This window comes from Hetaerina americana, unplaced genomic scaffold (genome assembly GCF_022747635.1).
Source record: "Hetaerina americana unplaced genomic scaffold, ioHetAmer1.1.p SCAF_41, whole genome shotgun sequence".
NCBI classification, from domain to species: Eukaryota; Metazoa; Arthropoda; class Insecta; order Odonata; family Calopterygidae; genus Hetaerina; species Hetaerina americana.
In genome coordinates, this window is record NW_027286997.1 from 2,653,742 (window position 1) to 2,671,330 (window position 17,589).

Consider the following 17,589-nt stretch of genomic DNA (forward strand, 5'->3'; position numbering starts at 1 on the left):
TTTGCCAACAAAGCTTACGGCCTTTGCTATTTCATTTATCTATAGAGATCGAAGTGAATATAGTCCAACTAGTGAGCCGCTATGATGCCCCAATCACTCTTTTCGTTTCCCTCACCTGCCCAATATAATTCTTGACAATAAATAAGGAATTTTTCATTACGGGCATTTTTAACTAAGCAATCGAGAAAAACACGAGTTGAAACGTGTGATATGTAATGCGCATTGACAGCACATAAATTGGATGTTGCTACGTAGGTTTATGCGAGCGGCCGAGGCGTGTGAAGTTTCGGACCTGGCCGTCGGCGCCGCCTCGACCGCCGGCGGCCACAGGCGCGAGGTCACATCTCCGCCGCTCCCCCCTCCACTGCACCCGAACAAGAAAGCGAAGGGGACAATGAATTGGTGCTTGGTGTCACTTCGATGACGGTGCTCGTAATGCCGCCCCCTTCTCGAGACAAACACCTCACGCCAAGGGTTCGGCGATCGCACCACATCTCGGCGTTGATTATTTCGAAAATGAGTTCTCACGGCGTCTACACTCGGATAAAAGTAGCTTAAAAGAGATTCGGCGAAAAGCGGAACTCATTAAATCGCATGAACACAACGAATTTTAGCAAAAAGAGTCTGCTAGGAATAAGAATTTCCTTCTGAATCGCTAACCTTAAAATTTTAAGGTTTTAGTCACGCAAAGTTAAAATTACGCCTGGATTACAATTATTGTCTCCATCGAAATCTTATTTCGCTTTCATTAAATTTTGAACTTTACCATACAATGGCGAGATATTTTGGGGACCGGAGTATACTCATCTGCCATTTCATGGAATGAAGAACACAATGTATTTTTTCACCGTTCTTTATTTAGATATGACTAGTTTCAACGCTTAAGCGTCAAAATCAGGTGCAATTAAACTCATGAGTTAATTTGTACCTGATAATGGCGTCGATGTGTGAATAAAGAACAGTGGAAAAATAAAATGTGTTCTTCATTTAATGTACATGAACTTCCACTAAGTTGAGCCATAAATCATAGAATACGTCAGTCATCTGTAAATAGCATGAAAATATTCACCATATTCCACTGGAGGGAAGAAACGCACTATTAGGAATGCACATTTTTAGATCTCGTATGGATAAAGTGATTTAATATAAATACTTTCATATATCCCTACGAAATTCGGTTTCCATAATCAGATGGAAAAAACAATGCTCTCGATTATAAATGAGATTGTATCCCTGGAAAAATTTGGTTTTGCATCTCTAGTGACGTCACATAAACTATCAGTAAATTACACAAACTACCCGAGTAAGCGCACGCTTTTTGCAAGACATTACGATACGCAGATAAAATCAAATGAGTACTTGAACATTGCCGATTGCAACAAACTTGGATTATTTCAGAATAACATTTGTGCCAACCCTTACGCATGCATTAGCCTAACCGGAGCGAGTCCAAGAAAGGATGCACGGACGAGTCACAAGCATTACTTCGCCGAGGAGAGCACCAGAGCACCGCACTGATTCGTCACGAGAATGTTCTGAGGAGCCGTGGAAGTGAGAAACGTGGCGGCGACACATAAATATTGAGTCTGGGAAAGGACTCTACTTCTGCCCCCCCCCCTTCCCCCTCTTACGATGAGAGCGAAAACAATGAACAGCCGAAACAGCAGGGGGGCGCGAATGATGGCAGTGACGGCGGCGACGACCCCCACGACGGGGGGGGGGGACAACAGCCCCCCGAAGCTGAGGGCATTCGGGGGAACTGTTGACTACCACTCGACGACTACCCCTCCCGTCCACACTAATTTTTACCCCCTCCTTCCGCACCCCGGCCAACCCGACCCCTTCCCACACACGCGGGGGGCTCCATTCGCCAGCATCCCAATCTCCCTAATCCATTCCCCGCCCGACCCCCTCCATCACCTGCCAGCCCCCCCCCCCCACCCAAACTGATCGCACATGCGGGCCGCATCCCCAGAGGTGGGGCGCGGCGAGTGCCAAAAAGCACGCACACCTCTCTTCATTGCCCCACGGAGGCCCACAAAGGGCGAGGGGGCGGAGCACTGCCGAAAATGCAGATGCCTTGATTTCTATCGCACAGGAGGCCAACCCCATGGAAGCAATTAAACAGGCCGTTGAAAACCTACGCCGGAGAATAAATGAGGGCAGCACCGACGCAAGGAGGTGACAAGGCGAGGCGCGTCGAAAGACAAGGGCGCGGTGGTGGACGGGTGATGGCACGAGTGTGGGGGACATGCTTAGATGGGAAGGCTCAAGGAGTCGAGGGAGTACAATGAGAACCTGGATATATATATATATATATACATATATATACACATACATATATATGCATATATATATGTATATATATGTATACTATATATATATACACATATATATATATATATATGTGCATATATATGTATGTGTATATATATGTATATATATACATACATATATATATATATATATATATATATATATATATATATATATATATATATATATATATATATATATATATATATATATATATATATATATATATATATATATATATATATATGGGTCGCGGCAGTCCAGTAGGTAGAGCATTGGGCTTCTGACCGGAGGGTCCCGGGTTCAATACCCAGGAAAAGCACTCTGGGCACCTGCAGCTCCACCCAAGCTATGTGATTTTTCGGATACCAGATCTTCCTGGGAAACCATCACCGGCACAGGGAAAGGAACTGGCCCCCCTATCCTGATGTGTGAATTTCACACGCCTTACAAGGGCTTCGTACTGGGTGAATTCTACCATCACCTACCAAACCGACCTTGGGGTTGATTACTGTGTTTATGGTTTTTTTTATATATATGTATATATTTCTATATACACATACATGCATACACATGAGATGTGAACCCAAATAACTAGAGGTATTGAAATAAAACCTAATTCAAGAATCTGTTGACGGTTGAGAGAAATGGGAGTGGAAATATGCCAAAACATTATTACAATGGATTGATTAATATTTTCACAAAATGTCAAACTAAAAGATGGAAATAATTGCAGCCTCGAAAACGAAACTGTTGACGACAAAAATGGATAAGATGAGCTGCAAGTCACAAACCCATTAATTATTTTAAACATTTTCATGTCTTACGGGAAAACCGTTCTGAGCAACGTAGAGAATATTTTAAATCCTAATCATAGCACACGGTTAGTTATGATATACCTTTAATTTATATTTATTTAGAATTTATTTTGAAAATATTATGCTGCGAAAAATAAAGTTAGGTTATGAAACAACAATCCTGTTTCAAAAATGCCGCGTTGCTTCTAATCCGATCTTATCTCAAAGGAAGTAAAAAACAACACAAAAGCTACGCACGCCTCATCCCCATCGTTAATAAAATAGGAATTGAAAGAAACCAACTATATTTATCCGCAATGAGTATCACGATGCGCATGTTGTGGGATTAACTTAAACAAAAACAAAGACGCGCTGGCGTTCCCAGTAATGCGCCGGGAAAATGTGCATGCCCTTCAACATATAGCTTGTAGGATACGTCTGATCATTCAAGCTTAAAAATTTATGAAACAAAATAAGCGCTTGAAAAAACACTGTAATTAGTTTTGTACCTAAACACGTGAGAAATTAGTTATTTACCATTCCAATAACGCGCAAGTTAAACAAACTTAAATGATTTTTTTTCTAAATGTACTACGTTAATGAACGTAAAGTAATCAAGCCGAAGTGAGAATGAGTTATTATTCCCTATGAAGGTAGACGTGAAATACTGACATTTAAATACGAATTTTATGCCTCCCTCGACTTTGGAAATGAACTGCGGCTAAGTTGGGGATAATTAATTTGTAGCCCTGTTATATTCCATTAAGTCGTCGGAAAAACCATTAATAATCGGATATGTGGAGAAATATTTGAGCACTTCATTACATTTAACGTCCTGGAGTTTGGTTCGGAGGCGTGCGAACCGCGGTAATCTCCAGGCTATGCGAAGATTATCCACCAAGTGATAGCGGACTCGGTTATGACCTCAAAAATTTACTTCTTCGCTTCCATCTCACGAAACTACGGTATTTATAAAATGTAAATGGGCAATAATATTGAATTATTCAACATGTACCTAATTTTACGCGACCACTTAAGGCTTCAAGGCCTTTATATTAAGTCCCGGTGCTTAAACCAGTGAACGCGCCGGATGAGAAGGAGATAAAGAGAGAGGAGGTGGGAAGATGCGAGGGCCCGATGGCCCCTACACGCGGAAAAGGGAGGGGCCTCCTCAGGGGTCCATCCTCGGCCCTCGTCGATCGCAAATGTTTCCCTCCATAAACCACGGGATGATCCGGTTCGCCGAGTACCTACAGGGGGAGAGGCCGAAATCCGCCATTAAACCCGACTTATGGCCGTAATAATCAACCCGCATTGATGGCCTCCCCTCCCTCGCTTCCTTCACAATCCTTTAATAACCCTTCATCAGTCTCTTTTGGATTTGGAGGGCGCCGTGAGGGCCCGCCCTGTCACCTCCAGCCCCCGATCACTTCATCGTAGGGTGCGCCGCCCCCCCTGGACTCCCTGCCATCTTTCTTCATCGCTTCCCTACCACCCAACCAACGCTCATTTTATATCTTTCCTTCCTTACCCCAACCAAGGCCCACCAACCAGTCAACTGCTCCCATCTCCTTTTCATTAAGAAAATTACCTTCCCCAGTCCGACCCCTTCGAGTCCACACACACCTAAGAGCCCAACTCCCCGCCTGGTCAACATTTGCTCACTCCAAGTTGAACCTAGAATATTTAACAAACACTTTTCCTCATTTCCATTGTCCCACGCAAGTCTACATGTATTTAGACTACTCTTACACCACGGAGAATTAATTTAGGGGTGCGTGTGCATGTTTTTTTTTAAGGTAATCTACCGGTTAAGGTAGGTTTTTCGATGGACACAACTACCAAACAAATATTTTGTGACTACTAACAAAACACAACCCTAAATTCTACTCTACACCAGGTCCCTCTTCATCTCTGAGTACTTTCTTCCGCCCTTCATCCCGTCCAACATCCCTATCCTGTTCCTTCCCTTTCCTCTTTTGCCCAACATTCTACCCTCTATCACAGTCTTCAACATCCCACTGCCGGTCAAAACCCCCTTCATCCACTTTTCCTGCCTCCATAGGATTGCTCCCAACAAACCCCTCTCTTCGCCCACCATACCAAGTACTTCCTCATTTGTATTCTTCTCTGTCCATTTCACCTTCTCCATTCTTCTCCACACCCACATTTCAAAAGCCTCCAGTCTACGTCTATCCTCCTGCTTCAATGACCACGTTTCCGCACCGTACATAGCTACGCTCCATATCAAAGTTTTTACGAGTCTTTTCTTAACATCCTTACTCAAAGTCCCCGTCATCAACTCCCTCCTCCTCGTGAAAGCCTCTTTGCCTAGCGCAAATCTTCTCCTTACGTCCCTACTACTTTGACCGTGTTGGTCCAAAACACTACCGAGATACGTAAACTGTTCTACCTGCTCTAGTTTTTGCCCTCCTATTTTAATGTTAAGCTTGGCCTTTTTCTTTCTAGAAAATCGCATAACCTTTGTTTTATTAATGTTGATTCTCATCCCATACCTGTCGCACTGAATTTCCAATTCACTCAGCAATGCTTGCAGCCCCTTGGCTGACTGACAAACTAAAGCTTGGTCATCAGCAAACCTAACTGATTTTACGAATTCCCCGCCCACTTTCATTCCTACCTCTAGTTCTTCCCATGCCTCTTTGATCATTTCCTCTGCATACAGGTTGAACAGCAACGGTGATAATGGGCAACCCTGCCTTACACCCCTTCCTCACACTGCCCATCCTGACTCCCCGTTTCCCACCCGCACCTGAGCAGTCTGAGACATGTACAGGTTGCGGATTAGCCTCCTTTCCCTCCAATCTATTCCTATTTTCTGCAATATACTCATTATTTTTTCCCAATTCACTCTATCAAACGCTTTTTCGAAATCTACGAAGCAGGCAAATACATCCTGGTTGTATTCTATATTCCTCTCGATTAATAATCTCATTACTGCAATGGCATCACGCGTACCTCTCCCCTTCCTAAACCCTAACTGGTCATCCCCTAAGTAATCATTGGCCCTATTCTCTATCCTTTTGTTTATGATCGTGAGAACAACTTTAGCTGCGTGGGATATCAAACTAATTGTCCTATAGTCCTCACATGACGTGGCCTTTACCTTTTTCGGAATCGGAACTAAAACTGCTCTCACAAAGTCTTCCGGCCAGATTCCCTCCTCATAAATGCTACGGATCAGCCCATATAGCCTCTTCCTCCCACATTTTCCTAAGCATTTTAAAAGTTCCACGGGAATGTTATCTACCCCCACGGCCTTATTTAGTTTCATCTCCCTTAATGCCCTTTCTATCTCATTGTCTAGTATGCCTGGACCTAAGCTGTCTTCCTCTACGTCATTTTCTTTTTCAATGTCTAACTGTGTTGGTCTGAGTTCTTTACTATACAGTTCTTCTATATACTCCTTCCATCTCTCTTGGATCTTTCCTGCGTCAACTATTACCTTACCCGCCTTATCTCTAACTATTAGCATAGCTCTTCCTTTCTTACTTCCCGATAACGATTTAACTATGCTGTAAAGAGCACCGATTTCCCCCTTCCTCTGCAGACTTTCCATATCCTCGCACTGCGTCTTCCACCATGCTTCCTTTGCTTTATTTGTTGCCCGCCTCAATTTATTGTTCAATTCTTTGTACTTCATTTTGCCTAATTCTGTATTTATATTCTTCCATTTTCGCCGCTCATCCATCTTTGTAATCATCTCATCCGTGATCCATGGTTTCCTAGTCCTTTTAGCGTTAACGGTTCCAATAGTGTCTTTTGCGGCTTTAGACAACCCTTTTTTGATCATTTCCCATTTTTCTTCGATAGTACTTAGCTCTTTACCATCCTCCATGATTTTCTCTACCGCCTGTTTGTATTCCTTCCTTTTCAACCCATTTAATGCTTCTACATTCCATTTTCTAACTCGCCGCCCCTGCCTTATCTTTTTGAAACGTACGCTACATTTCATAACAACTAAATTGTGGTCTGAGTCCGCATCCGCTCCCGGGAAGCTGTGCGAATTTATCACACTGTTCCTAAACCTGTGTCTAACCAGGATATATTCTAGCTGATATCTTCCTGAGTCACCTGGCATTTTCCATGTATACCTGCGTCTTTTGTGGTGTCTAAACCAAGTGTTGGTGATGACTAACCCCTGTCTCCTGCAGAACTCAACTGCTTTCTCCCCGCGGTCATTCCTCGTGCCTAAACCGTAGTCGCCCACCTCATCACCATCTCTTCCTTCGCCTACCGTCGCATTCCAATCCCCCATCACTATCAAATGTTTCCCTGCAGGAACACACGCGATCATGTCCTCTAACTGATCGTATGTATGTATCTTTAAATGTGTGTGTACGAATATATATACATCTACATCTACATCTACATAATACCCCGCAAGCTGCCGCAAGGGCGTGTGGCGGGGGGTGTTAGGTCACCAACCGTAAAAAAGAAAAAATACCACATGCAAAAAAAAACACGGAAAATTACACCCACAGCAGCGCACACACTCATGCAAAAATCCCTTCATCCAATACTCATGCAAACACATATACCGCAAAACAACTAAAAAACTGCACCCCATGATGCAGCACGAAAGCCATCCTACAACACGGAAACCAGGACACAACAAGCATGATTTTGAAACACCACATGAAAATGCACCACGAAACACTCTACCCCCAAAGAGTCTCTAAAAGGAAGGGAATGCGACCCAATATATATATATATATATATATATTATAATATATATTAACGTCCCTGTCATCAACTCCCTCCCCTTTTTGAAAGCCTCTATGCCTAGCGCAATTCATCTCCTTTCATCCCTACTACTTTGACCGTGTTCGTCCAAAACACTACCGAGATACGTAAACTGTTCTACCAAATGTAGTTTTTGCCCTCCTATTTTTATGTTTAGCTTAGGGTTTTTCTTTCTAGAATATCGCATAACCTTTGTTTTATTAATATTGATTCTCATCCCATACATGTCGCACTGAATTTCCAATTCACTCAGCAATGCTTGCAACCCCTTGGCTGATTGACAAACTAAAGCCTGACCATCAGCAAATCTATCTGATTTTACGAATTCCCCGCCAGCTTTCATTCCTACCTACAGTTCTTCCCATGCCTCTTTAATCATTTCCTCTTCATACAGGTTGAACAGCAACGGTGATAATGGGCAACCCTGACTTACACCTCTTCCGAACACTGCCCATCCTGACTCCCCGTTTCCCACCCGCACCTGAGCAGTCTGAGACATGTACAGGTTGCGGATTAGCCTCCTTTCTCTCCAATCTATTCCTATTTTCTGCAATATACTCATTAGTTTTTCCCAGTTCACTCTATTAAAAGATTTCCCGACATCTACGAAACAGGCAATTTCCTCCTGTCTGTATTCAATATTCCTCTTGATTAATAATCTCATTACTGCAATGGCATCACGCGTATCTCTTCCCTTCCTAAATCCAAACTGATCTTCCCCTAAGTAATCATTTGCCATACTCTCTATTCTTTTGTTTATCATCCTGAGAATAACTTTAGCTGCGTGGGATCTCAAACCTATCGTCCTGTAGTCTTCACATGATGTAGTCTTTACCTTTTTGAATGAATGTAGGATAGAGGTCAACGTACAAGTTGTTTAGTGATCATTGCACTCTGTGAAATCTCTGGAAGTGAGCCAAAATTTTAAAACCTCTTTCAAATGATATAATTTTATCGCGAGAGTTAAAAGATTTACGCGCCATGTTTACGCGCTATAATTATCACTCCAGTAACCCCTGCTATCCTTCCATCTCACCTTTGCATAGACGTACAATATCTTTCATTCCTCTTTCCATCTCTCGCTTAACATTCTCCAATTTCTCTGTCCTCATCATTGTCCTAACATTCCACGTTCCTATTCTAAGTAATGTGTTCTTCTTCTGGGTCTTCGGTCCTTCTGCGGTCAGTTTTCCTTTGCAAGGGTTTCGTGGGATGACGACCGCGGAAGCCTTGCCTCCCCCGCTGCCGGGCACGACGCACGGCCGATTGGGCCGAGCTTTGTAGATGCCAGGACTCAAAATCACTTTATTGTCCATCATATTTTTCTTGGGAATGATAATTGAGGTGGTTTCTCGTTTCCTTCCTCAATAGTGTTTTTAACGTGACACCATCACTTACTGGCCGCCCCACTGGGGTCAGACGCCATTGCAGCCGCCTCACTGAGGAACAGACGCTGCGTGGACTACCTTTCGTCTGGCTTTTAACCTTCGACCTATCTGGCATGGGTGACCCTACCAGGATCAATTTTTATTGCTCCCGCCAGCACAGCTCTAGGGGTCATCGGAACGCACAAGCCCATCCACTACGTCCAGGTTGAAGTCCGGGGAGGGGAAATATATGTGTATATGAATATATAATTATATATACATGACTATATATATACACATATATATATATATATATATATATATATATATATATATATACAGAAACAGATATAAGGAAAAGGGATAGGAACACATATAAAGGACGAACACAATAGAGGTGGGGAAGGCGGAATCGAACGGATCACAAGAGTAAAAATATTTCCTCAACCGGGAATCGAACACCGGATCTTTCCACTTGCCGGGCGGATGCTCTTAACCACTTGAGCTATCGAGGATAGTCAATTTACCCTGAGATCCGTGGGTCTTATATGTCGCCAAGCGCCCCGATTCTTTCAGCCAAGAGATGGCGTCAGGGGGCTGTTTCACCCACCAAAGGAGAAATAGACAATACACAAGGAAAGGAAAGGACAGTGGGTTAGAATTCATACAACATCATACAGGATAGGAACAGTGCGTTTCGTGGCACGCATAGCCAGAAGAAAGAGATGAGCCACATTGGCCAAATACACATTCAAACACGAAATCCCGCCAAACGGCGAATAAATACTCATATATACAGAAACAGATATAAGGAAAAGGGATAGGAACACATATAAAGGACGAACACAATAGAGGTGGGGAAGGCGGAATCGAACGGATCACAAGAGTAAAAATATTTCCTCAACCGGGAATCGAACACCGGATCTTTCCACTTGCCGGGCGGATGCTCTTAACCACTTGAGCTATCGAGGATAGTCAATTTACCCTGAGATCCAGAGCTCAAGAGAGAGCTCTGGATCTCTGAGAGCTCAAGTGGTTAAGAGCATCCGCCCGGCAAGTGGAAAGATCCGGTGTTCGATTCCCGGTTGAGGAAATATTTTTACTCTTGTGATCCGTTCGATTCCGCCTTCCCCACCTCTATTGTGTTCGTCCTTTATATGTGTTCCTATCCCTTTTCCTTATATCTGTTTCTGTATATATGAGTATTTATTCGCCGTTTGGCGGGATTTCGTGTTTGAATGTATATATATATATATATATATATATATATATATATATATATATATATATATATATTTAAATGTATATTCATTCACATGGAAATAGACATGAGGAAAAGGGATAGGAAAACACATAAAGGACGAATTCAGGAGAGGCGGGGAAGGTGGAATCGAACATAAGAACAAAAATATTTTCTGGACCGAATCTTGAACACCGAATCTTTCCATATGCCGAGCGGATACTTTCCCACTTGAGCTATCGAGAAAACGTAAATTCATTGAGATCTGTGAGTCTTACAGGTAACCTTGTGCCCCGATTCTTTGGCAGACTGATGTCGTGAAATTTTTCTTTTAAATTTATCAATTTATCTTAAAAATACAACAATTGGAGATTGATTAATTTTTTATGCGGTTTTTTGGCTTTCAATGCCGCCAAGAGGATACCTAGTAAGCGCTAGTAATATTAATGTAATAATTAAAACATGTAAAAAATTCACCCTGCAGAAAAGGCTAGGACCAATTAGGATATACTTTACCGAAATTTTTTTTGGTCGAAAAAACCTGTCCTAAAAAATTGTTTTTAAACAAGCCCAGATGGCAGCAAATGATTGGTTGAGAGTGCAGATTTCAATTAATTCACTTAAAGGAGTAGCAATAATTAAACTGTCGTGTTCTTATAGAGAATATACAAGCGTATGTTATGATTTGCATTGGCAGCTGGGAAGACGATTCGTAGGTTGAAAGCAACTGTGCCCTGTGCCGGTTATACGCGTTCATATGAAGTGAAGAATTTAATGAGCTCACGTTCCCTCAGTTTAAATCATTACCACCCCGCGGTACGAGTGGCGGCTTATCTCTTCATGTGCAACCCTTATAATAGGTGACATGACCAGCGCCCTCCCTCCCTTCGAATCCCGACGGAACCACAAGGCTGAAGGAGACATTGTGACGCGCACGAAATTCACCCTAGCCTGCGCAATGGAGCACAAAGGCGATCCGTGAAGCTCGGGCGCCCGTTGGCTAGATGGGCGCCATACCAGTGACCTGCTTGCGCACGCCGGTCCAGAATTTCGAAAGAGAGAGTCCCGTTTAAAATGAATGCGGAATAAGAAGGTGGGGTTCCAAGTAGGCAGCCGGGCAGGTGCGATGGGCGATGATAGGGGCAGATGGGGGCTCGCATTCGAGTGCAAACAAGATGGGGGCGCCATTGGGTGGTAGAAAAGGGTGGGAAGGGGTGTAGACAGAGGAAGGGTACTATTTGGTATGGGTGGAAGGGTCCTCGGGAGGAAGGACTGCGAGGCAAGGAGGAAATGGAGGAGTGGAGTGGTTGACTCGTGGGGCGGGACGAAGGCTGCCGGGGGCGAGAGTCCATCGGGACGCCCCCTTCTCCCCCTTTTGGGAGGGGGGTGGGGCCCTTGGGAATCAGCCAGGGAAAAGCAACTGCGGGAAATGGAAATGAATGTATGAACACCATGGCGGAAGAAGAGTGGCGAACTTGGTGATGACGGAAAATGAGTGCGACGCACGTGTACGGGCGGCGTAATATACACGCTGGAGAGAGATTAGTGCACCGCACTGGCTTGTAAATAGACGTGGATCTAGGTTTGTGCTCTGGAGTGAGATGGAATGTAAACCGCTTCTAAATGAAAGCGGCAAAGTATAGGCCACGGTGATTTTTGTTTGCCGGCCAAGGACTTAACTTAATTAGCTTTGATACGCGGGAAAGTGTGGAAACCCAAACAATATCACTTAGAATTTGCCATGGATAAAATTAGGCAGTGTGCCATCAATTTTAATTGGTAGCCGTTTATATATTTATATATACGTACCAGGGTCGCGGTAGTCCAGGAGTAGACCGTTGGACTACTGACCGGAGGGTCCCAGGTTCGATTCCCGGGCAAGTCTCAGGGAACCTGGGGAAAAAATGAAAGGCAAACGATGAAAAATCATCAAGGCAGATAGATGGCTTAATTTCATGAAGGGAAAATAAGAGAAACGTGCGTAGTGTGGCACCAGGGGAAAAAGCAAAAATGGACGAAGCGCCGCGGAAATTGTAACGAAGGAGATTTGAGGCAACATATTCAGTAGGCCAATGTATGCATGCATATTAGTTGTACTTATTATGGGAGGCGACAAACAGCAAAGGTCATTTGCGCCATTAGGGATGGTTTGGAAAGGAGGAGGGGTGGAGAGAGACCCGGCGTTGGCATTAGCATACTCCAAACGAAAGGCGTCAAGGGGTCACACAATTTAACGTCCCATCTGACGGACGCCGTACTCACTCAAAGTGCTATCCAAAAGCTCGTCACCGCATCCCGGAAGATATTGCATACAAACATATTGAAAGTACTTTAGAGCCGTTATTTAAAATTCAAGCGAGGCAAAATATTATTTAATTATCATGAAGTACATACAAGTTTGCAAAAAAGTATCAGGAACAATTTTCTCCTGACGTGACTGCATATCGCAGCGCGCTCTCCCAGGGCAGGCTCGGCCATGTCTGGTCTGACCTTCAACATGTGGCAAGCGACAATCGCCTTCAAGCTTTCGTTCGGACTAGATCGTGTTTTTAGTGGACCCCTGTTGAGTTACTCGGGGCACGCACAAAATACAGCGAACGATTGAACAGCGGTACGCCATCAAATGTTGTGTTAGACCGGGGAAATTGAGTACGGAGACGTTGGGGAACAATTTGCCACCAAGTGTTCAAGAATGAAAGCATGTCATAAACTGCAGTTTCTAAGCGGCACAAGCTCTTCAAAGACGGTCGAGAGGGTGTGAAGGACGAGCCCCGCACAGCCGACGGCCGACGACGTCAAGAACCGACGGCGGAACGTGCAGTGCGTCTGGTGCTGAATTAAGACCGACGGTAAAGTGTGCCCATGATAGCAGATCATGTATCGCCATTGATAATATGGGGACAGTGCACATCACAGGAAATTTGGCGATGCGAAATATCTGCGCTAAACTCGTCCACCCGAAGGTCTTTGGACGGAAGATCAAAGGAGCAGAGGCGATTGGGTCCGCTTGCACAGATCTTCTGCAACGCCATCGCGACGATTCCCCAACCCCCTTACAGTCCCGACCCAGCACCAGCAGACAACTTCCTATACCTATATAAGTGAAAAGCTCCCTTCCTCAATGGACACCACCACCTTGTGACTCTTAAGTATCACCAGGAAACCTTGGCCGCGTACCCTTACGGACTACCCGCCCACCAGGGACTGTAAAAAGCCGCAAGGGCAGAAGTGTGTCGACGCTCAAGGGATGTACTTGGATGAATTTTGAGGTATTGAACGAGCAATATCAGAAATAAATCCTTTTTTCCAAAACTCTTCCAGAAACCTTTTATACCAACTTTGTAACAGAACAGACAAATCTAAGGGAGAATTGACAAAAAGCAGTTATAAATGCAGCGAGAGTAAAAGCTGGGAGTTCCCACTCAAGCCCACCGACATTTTCCTTTGAATTAAAACTCCCCCACGGATGGGAAATCTCCTCCATTGACAAATTTGAGTCTGAATCTTTCGTAAAATTGCAGAAAAAATTATTTTGCTGAGTAAAAGCGAGGGGTGCTGATTTCCCTTCACGTTCGAAATCAGAGTGCTGCCAAAACATCCAACCTCAACGAGCTAAACATAATTTGGGCCGCACCACCTCGAAACAAACGCGACGAAAATGTCGGTTTAATGCAGAGAGAAAACACGTCCAGTTAAATTCTTCAACCATCCGTCTCCGCATGGAAGGGGAGGGGAAGAAGGAAGCGAGGGGGGCGCGGCCACGGTTGGGGACCCCCCCTTTCACTGGGCTGTGTTTTCCCTCAGTCAAGGAATCGAATTAAGGGGAGCTGATAGCAGGATGAAGATGAGAAGGGAGGGGAAGAGGGTGAGGTGGGAGGGAGGGAGAAGGGTTGGGGGGCGGGGGTGGGAAGGAGAGGAAAGTGAAAGGGCGCGGCGGAGGGAGAGTTTGCTGCTCCGGAGGGTTATTGCGGATGGAAGGGGGGAGAGAAGGGAAGGAGGGAGAGAAGGGAGGGAGGGAGAGAAGGGAGGGAGGGATAGAAGGGAGGGAGGGAGATAAGGGAGGGAGGGAGAGAAGGGAAGGAGGTTTAGGAAGGGGGAGGAACGGAGGAGGTTCTCAGTAAAGAGATCACGGAGAAGATTCAGAGCGTGAAGTGAGAAAGAAAATAAGATGAAAAGGAGGGAGGGAGTGTCGAAAGGGAGGAGGGGTTGACTGCCGTGGGATGAATGCAGTATGGAGAGAAGGGCGGAGGGAGGGAAGGGGTGGACGATGAAAATGGGAGGGAGGGAACACCTATGTGCGGTGGTGGTGCTGGATACATCGACGATGGAAGGAATATTAGATTAGATTGCGTCGAGTGAGAGCGGCGGGGAGTAGAGGGGGGGCGGTGAGGGGGGGTCGAGGGTGGCTCCGGGGGGGTTGACTAGAAGGATGGACCACGACCAAGGTGATATCGCATGGGGGGCAAGGAGGGAGGGAGGGCGGCCTGCCTCCACCGTAGGAGGACGCCCATTCCCTCCCGGAGTGCAATCCACGTTCAGACTTCCATACGTTGGTTCGAAGTCACCAGAGACGAGAAGAGGCGCGTCTCATGTCCAAGACAACTAAGCTGGACGTAATTTGGGAGTTGATAAATAATGCCGAGAAATTCTGGCAGTTTCATGAGCGTAAATATGAACGAAAGGAAAGCTTCACGTTACCATTGCATGGTCTCCGCTTGGAAACATCGGAAACAGAAGTATGTTTGGCTCAAGACTAAAATTTCAGATAAATTTCGTTATTGTTCAAATTATTTCAGGTTTTAAAGGATTAATGTCAGTACCTCATTAAGTTGGTAGAGAGAATCAACGCTAAAACAAAGTAGGGACATTGACTCCCTAACCGATCCATATGACAAACCATTCCCCGCCATCTATACGAATCCAAGAAATTAGGAATGTGAATTCATGAACATGTCGCCAGTTATTCCATGTTACATTTCATGAGCAATCTGATAACTTGATCTGTTGTCACAAAACACGAAAACCCACCATTGGGCAAACAAATATTCAGTCACTTGGAAATTGATCTGAGGAAAAGGGATAGGAACACATATATAGTATTATCTCTCTGGCCCCCGACCTGAGCGGACCTACCTACTGAGTGCTCCTGATTGGTTTGACCCACCAGAGGCTACGTGCGTGCCTGCTTGATTCTTGGTGCTTTTGGTTTTAGTGAAATGTGGTGTAGCGTCAACGTATACGTTGCTTCGTTTACATAGTTTTCGTTCTGTGTGTGGTTTGATAACCGCAGTGTGTGGCAGTAGTAATTTATTTTAGTGGATTGTGGTGGTTTTTGTCCTTCGACTCTGATTGATGATCAGTGAGTGCTTTCCGTTTTTTACTATCTTTCTTTTTGTCCTCTGAAAACCAGACCTTACTCAAGCATCGTTTTTTCCGCTGAGGTTTCATATTCCATTCCAAAGCGTAACTTATTGATTCAGCTAAATTTAGCTAACCCCTTTTAGAAATTTTACCATTGTGTATACGGGTTAGCTTTTGTTGGGAACTCGGTGGTTAAATTAGGATTTCTTCATCTAGGTCCCCTGTTGCCATGCTCGAAGGCACTGGCGAATGCGCTTTAAGGGCCCGTATCGTCATGCTGGAGAGTGCTTAAGTTTTTTCCTGTTGTCATCTCCCTCCTTGAACTCCCTCCAGTCACCGCCATCCGCTGCCTATCTCCAAACACCGCACTCCCTCAAATCACGGCCCTCCGCTGTCTCCCTCCGGTCTCCGCCCTCCGCCGTCTCCCACTGCTGCCGCCCGCCTGTCGCCGCCCTCCGCTGCCTCCCTCCATTCACTGCCATCCGCTGTCTCCCTCCGGTCTCCACCCTCCGCCGCCACCCGCCAGGTTTATTGGCTGGAGAGTATGGTGCATGAGCTTCGATCGGAGATCGCCGGCCGGAGGGCTCCCCTCAGGAAAGATGGTGCACGGGGTGGGAATACGAAAGCCCGCCACGCCAATAGGGATGCATGGATTCGTCCGAATGCTAAACGTGGCTGGGCGATTAGAGACCTACCTCGTGTCCCATCTCTCAACGAGGGAGTGTCTCACGTCCGTAGGTCGGACGATTGGAGGGTCGTCTCTCGGGGCAAGGGGAAGGTAACGCTGCGGCGAGGATTGGACTCTGCGGAGGCAGATACCATCCCCGTCTCCAACAGGTACCAGGTGCTGTCGGTTGACAGCACCACCGTACCTGCAGCCCCTACCCCTACTCCGAGGGCACTGCCTAGGGTAAGGCATCAACGGTCGGGGAGGGGGGGGACCGTTATATTAGGCAGTTCCAATGTCCGGCGTATAATGAATCCGCTGCGCCGCAGAGTCCAACAGGCGGGAGGTGTTGGATTCTTGTCGTCCTGGTGTATAGTATACCAGGCGGCGGGGTACCCCAGGCGACGCTGGCGGTGAAGGCGGCCGTCAGTAATACGGGCTGTTCCAAGCTACGCATTGTGGCTCATGTCGGGACAAACGACGCCTCGGAACGTGGATCTGAAGAGATCCTGCGCTCCTTTAAGGAGATGCACTCGGAGGCGAAACGAGTCGAGGCAGAGTTGAAGGTCCCAATTATATTAAGTATATGTAGTATTGTGCCGCGTATAGACCGCGGAAGGCTCGTTTGGAGCCGAATTGAGGGTTTAAATCAGAGATTGCTGGGATTTTGCCGGGGAATCGGAGCGGACTTCGTTGATCTGAGGCCTGTCCTCTCATCGTGTCGGGTACCCCTTAATCGCTCCGGGGTCCATTATACTGCCGAGGCATCGCAGTTGGTAGCGCGTAGGTTAAACGAACACGTTTCGAGGGTTTAGTGTAGTTGGTAGGCAAGAGCGTAGGTCATATATTGAGATAAATAAAGTAGAATCGAGCGCTTTTTGTCAATTCAGATCAGGTTATGCCTCTCAAATCCCCAAAAAAATTGAACAAACAAACACCTGCGTTAAAACAACACATAACCCATGCAAATTAAAAAAAAAATGGTGCCTCTAAATTCATAGTAGATAGCAATGCGAGTGAATGTAATTCTTTCGCCTCTGTTAACCACGAATCGTCTCAAAACAGTTTTGTTAG

The 17,589-nt window shown here is 45.4% G+C and overlaps 2 non-coding genes across 2 annotated transcripts; both read right to left on the reverse strand.

Moving 5' to 3' along the window:
- Positions 1-9,686: 9,686 nt before the first annotated feature.
- TRNAA-GGC (transfer RNA alanine (anticodon GGC)) lies at positions 9,687-9,762 on the reverse strand. The gene has a single exon. It is a non-coding gene; the product is annotated as a tRNA-Ala (tRNA).
- Positions 9,763-10,143: 381 nt separating this feature from the next.
- Positions 10,144-10,219, reverse strand: TRNAA-GGC (transfer RNA alanine (anticodon GGC)). Its single transcript has one exon. It is a non-coding gene; the product is annotated as a tRNA-Ala (tRNA).
- Positions 10,220-17,589: the final 7,370 nt, after the last annotated feature.